Source organism: Mandrillus leucophaeus, unplaced genomic scaffold (assembly GCF_000951045.1).
Source record: "Mandrillus leucophaeus isolate KB7577 unplaced genomic scaffold, Mleu.le_1.0 Scaffold66, whole genome shotgun sequence".
Classification (NCBI taxonomy): domain Eukaryota; kingdom Metazoa; phylum Chordata; class Mammalia; order Primates; family Cercopithecidae; genus Mandrillus; species Mandrillus leucophaeus.
Genome location: NW_012107141.1, coordinates 3,703,772 through 3,708,777, shown reverse-complemented (window position 1 = coordinate 3,708,777; position 5,006 = coordinate 3,703,772). Strand labels below are relative to the sequence as shown.

General features: G+C 48.6%; 1 long non-coding RNA gene across 1 annotated transcript; it reads right to left on the bottom strand.

The window, feature by feature from the left end:
- Window positions 1-307: 307 nt before the first annotated feature.
- Window positions 308-2,312, bottom strand: LOC105554788. The gene is made up of 3 exons (XR_001008382.1): window positions 2,163-2,312; window positions 1,021-1,272; window positions 308-445 (listed from the first exon to the last, which is right to left on the bottom strand). It is a non-coding gene; the product is annotated as an uncharacterized LOC105554788 (long non-coding RNA).
- Between the last annotated feature and the right edge of the window lie 2,694 nt (window positions 2,313-5,006).

Here is a 5,006-nt window from a genome sequence, read left to right as displayed (position 1 = left end):
GATGTAATTTGATGCTACATTCTGAAACAATACACATATTTGAGACGCATGAATATTCTTTAACAATATTTTTATTAAATGATAAATTGCCAGGCAGGCAAGAGGTCCAGGATCAAGCCGTGGTCTCAGTATGCCAGAGTCTAAGGTGACTATGTTTGGTTTCTGCAGGGGCCTGCCATGGAGGCAGGCAAGGGAGGGAGGAGTCGGTGGTTCTAATCATTGGAGGGTGTTGGGGGTGGAGTCAGGGTAACCCATCTGTAGTAGGCCTGGAGAACAAACCTGGAAGCTGGGGCATGACTGGGAAAGCACTTGAGGACCTGGGTGGGGGCCGACATTCGTTTGCACTGGCGCCGGGAGGGTGGTCTGCCCCCTGTGAGTGGTGCTCAGGTTTAAAGCTCCTCCTTGGGGCCACTGCCATCACCATGTCCCTGGTTTCTTGCTTGGCCTGGAAAAAAGAAATCGAACCAGAGAGAGAGAAGGGCACAGCAAAAGAGACAACGAGGAGAACAGTGTGAAAGTGAGAAAAAGGAGACAGAGGGTAAAATAAGTCAATGCAGGGAGGCAGGTGCTTTGACAAGTGGAATCTTTTTGGTAGACATTTAAGCAGCAAGAGGCACTTTTGGTCCTGGACAAGCTTATTACACATCCACAGTTGATGAGCTCTCAAGGGCCAATGCCAAGTATTCAGATACCCAGTGGATCAGGGAAATGGCATTTGCCAACTCTACTGACTACAGACCCTGCCTCTAAACTGATTTGGTGCCCTCTTTCTGCAAATCAATTTCTCAAACTTTCTGGGAGCCGGTTATTTCTCAGTGGAGCAGACAACGATGAACCAGTGCTAGGGAACAGGTCTTCTGGGGAGGGACTGAAATGCAGAAAAAATTTTGGTGGCCTGGGCTAGATTCAGGAGGTGGGAGGAGGGAAGGGCTGGGGAGAAAGAATCTGGGGAAAAGGAAAGGAGAGAGGAGGAGGGGTGGGTGTGAGTGAAAGAGTTCCGCCCTCCTTACCCATGCTCACCTCTGGCTGCCAAATAATTATACTGTCTTCTTTTCAGGCTGCAGGAAATGGTGTTCTGGTATTCACTGGAAAAGTCCAACAGTCATTGTCAGCTTCTGAGGCGTATGAATGGGGTACGGGGGGAGGCCTTGGTGTTGATTGGGAAAACCGAGGGCAGCAAATGCAGGGCCCTCACTCTTACTATGGGAACACATCTCCGTTCAACTTGGTGAGAAGAGAATGAATGTTTCAAAAGGACCTTATATCAGGAAACTACAGGAAAGAATCAGAACAATCCATAAGTGGGGTTAAAGGACATTCTTCATTCTCAATAGCTTTTTCCTCTCCGCCTAACCCTGTTTGAGTGGACAGTGGACTACAATGTTTCCTCTATTTTTTTTTTTTTTTTTAAGACAGGGTCTCACTCTATCACCCAGGCTGGAGTTCAGTGGTGCAATCTCGGCTCACTGCAGCCTCCAGCTCCCGGGTTCAAGCGATTCTCATGCCTCAGCCTCCCGAGTAGCTAAGTAGCTGGGATTACAGGCGCCCGCCACCACGCCTGACTAATCTTTGTATTTTTAGTAGAGACGGGGTCTCTCCATATTGGCCAGGCTGGTCTCGAACTCCTGTCCTCAAGTGATCTGCCCGCCTTGGCTTCCCAAAGTGCTGGGATTACAGGCATGAGCCTCCACGCTCGGTCATCCTTTATTTTTTGAGTTCACACTCAGAGGCCCTTCTGGTAAGCAACCACTTCCCTTCACCCTCCAAGCTCTCCCTTTGGCCGAAGGGCATCTCTCCTTCTTTCCTTTTGAGCATCCTCCTGGCTCTGGATCCTGGAAGTGCTTCTGTCCTCTGGTCCTTTCCCTGACGTTCACAATTAACTAGCCTGTGGATAATCTGGGTTCTCCCGTTCTTGAGGCAGGGCGTCTTCCAAAATATCCAAAAGCAAAGGAGTAGAAAGATCATGGGGAATCAACCCTCTCCTTATGAAAAGGCAACTGAGTCCCAGGATGAGGAAGAGACTCGCCCAGGGTCACAGAGTGAGGGAACGGTAAGCGTGGGGGCAGAATACAGCCAGTGCAGCCTACCTAGCACTACTACTATTAATAGAACCCATTAGTAGGTGCTAAGCCTTTTCCCCTTCCCCGTCCAAAGGCTCTAACCTGCGTGTGGGTCTAGGCTGACGCTACCGTCCCCTCCCCATTCCCCATGCCTGTGACGCCCAGGCCCTGGCAGTGAGACCAGCAGGTGTGGGCATCAGGAACTTCTCCAGTGGCTCACATAGCCGGGAGCGATTGGCCTGTCCTCCAACCTCCGTTTGTGTCAGGGATTGCTGCTCATTGGCCTAGCAGAAGTGATTGACAGGTCAATAGCCCAATGAATGATGAGCCTTGGAAGCGTGGTGACAGTTACTAGTCAGTTCTTGCTTCGCGAGATCCTGGGGTAACGGTTTTATTTTTTTCCGAAGTTGATTCAGCCGTTTTTCACACTCAAAATCCAGCGTCTTCTCAGTAAAGGGTGTAAAGCAATTTTCGGCCCCAAAGAAAGAATGCGTTTGGGGCTCTAAAAGTACAAACGAACCCTTCAAGAGAAAATAAGAGTGTCGTATTGAATGAATCACTTAATAAAGGGGGTTTTGCTTTGCTAAACAGTTGGTGGGCAAGTGAGTGGGCAGGAGGGAGGAAAAGATGGCCAGGAATGGGGACAGAGGAATCAGGCAGCAGAAGAGTGGAGTCAAAAGTGCTTATTGCAGTTCTTGTAACCTGTGTGAAATGCTGTGGCCATTCTTGGGGCCTGGATAGGTTCTGGGACCTGGGGAAAAGGATGGGGTCACTTCTGGGGACTCTTAAGGTCCAGGAATCAGGGCTGAACTGGCAATGGGGTGATGAGGCAGTGGTTGTGGTAAGAGCTGGCTTGGATGGTGAAAAGGGTAGCCTGGACCTTGAGATAATTCCTGAGAGTAGCTAATGATGGTCAGATAAATGGAGTGGCCCATCCTTGAAGGGTGTAGTCACATAAGATGGGGTCCCTGGAAGAATGACAGTGGATCACCCCATAACTGGTTAGAAGATGGAGTTGGAGATAAAGAGAGATGAGTCAGGGAGTTGAGAGATGGAAAGTTTGACAAAGGAGAGAGAGTGTCACAAGGACTGAGAGCTGGAGTCCCAGAAAAGCTGAGCAAACCATGCTTGGTACATAGTTGTCACTCAGTAAGTGCTAGCTATTATTATTGCTCCCTTTGGGAGGGGAGGGGAGGGGTTAAGTCTGGTAGTTCAAAGGCAGTAGGAGGCAGTGAGTGGAGAACTAAAAGAGTGCCAGGAAAATAGGCCATTCTAGTTGTCTGTTTCTTTCCCCACTGTGATTATGAGAATTGCAGAAGCCACTCCTCCATTGGGGGAATGAGAGGGAAGAATTGAACTAAAGAGAGGGTGCTGGTATGTTCTGCAGCTGGAAACCCAAAGGATGGGAAGTAGGAATGGGGAGAGGCTGCCCTTGCAAGTGTCTTTGATAGAGCCTGTTAGAAGTGAGGTGAAAGAGGAGGGAACAGGTGAGAAGTAGAATGGGTTGTGGCATGGTTAGGCCCTGGGTGAACCGTGTACGTTATACATAACCGTTGTTGTGATTGCTGGAGTGGGGTCGTGGGGAGGAGCCCCTCTAGTTGTCTCTCTTGGGAAAAGGGAATGGTGATGAGATTCAAGACTCCATTGGAAATTCCCAACAATCATTGCCATAAATGTCAACTGACTCAGGGACCACACAGGGAAGAGAGGAAAAGACTCTTCTAAATTTTCTATTTGACAAGCAGGGTGTGTACCAACTGAGGCTCCTAAATAGAGAGTGCATAGTGCAGTTCATACAGGTTCTGAACAGAAAAAATGAAACTCCTGATGTCAATACTCCATTTCCCTTGACCTTCCTACCCTCACTAGTGTGTGCTCTCTTTTTAGCAAGTCATTGAATGATTGGCATTTGTTGGGAGGAGTGCAGACTGCGCAGCTCTGAGGTAGCTAAGAGAAGGTGATGTTGAAGGAAGAGCAAAGAGTGCTTTTGATTCCCCAAATTACACTTAAATATGTATCTGTGGGGAACCAACAAGCTCTCTTTGAGCAACAGTTGAAATGCAAAGCCATCTGGACTAGCCTACGACCTAAGGAATTCTCTTCTATAATGTCTGGGGGAAAAGCAAGTAGGGAAAGGGGAAGATAAGGTAGGCCACAGAGAGGGGAGACACAGAGAAGAAGGCAGAGACAAGATGGAGAGATCAGTGACAGCAGAGGCTGAGGCTGGACCGAGAGGGTTACGAGAGACAGCCCTGGAATGAGCTAGTTAACTTACTTGCCAAATCTTCAAAGTCTTTTCTATTTCTATTTCCACTGAATATGGTTCTCCTAATTTACAAAGGAAATTTATACAGTCTTCCATGATTCAAGAAAGGCTTGCATTTACTGACTTCTACCCACTTGATGTAAACTGTTCAGAATTTTGTTGAGGCTCCCAGGAAACTCCTGATGATCTTGCTCATGGTGTTCAGATCTGGGTGGGGCAGATGAGCTAGGCAGTGGGGTGCTTGTGGGAGCCAAAGCTTGGAAGTTGGTTTCTGGAAGGTGCTCTCATTTCTTGTCTCCATGGATCGAGGGCTAAACAAGCCATTGGATAGGAGTGGAGTGGAGTGAGTCTCCTCATTAGCATGCTGGGAGGTGGCATGGACTGTGGCATTGCAGTTGAGGTGCTAAGGTGGAGATAATAGCATCATGATAGAGGCTGTTGGCCTTGCAGTGGAGAGAACCTGATGGAGCGCAGTAGTGGGGAGTGAGGGTAAACTGGCCCTCAGTGAGGGCTAGTTTCTGATTATTGTGGATATTTTACTCATAGTCAATGACTAGAAGTGTTTCTGATAATCTGAGTAAGGTCGTAGGCAAGGGGCTGGGAGGAAAGTAGGGCCTGGGTAAGGAGGGCACAGGTACTGAGCAGGGCCCTGAAGCCAACTGTTGCTAGTCTGGAAAGGT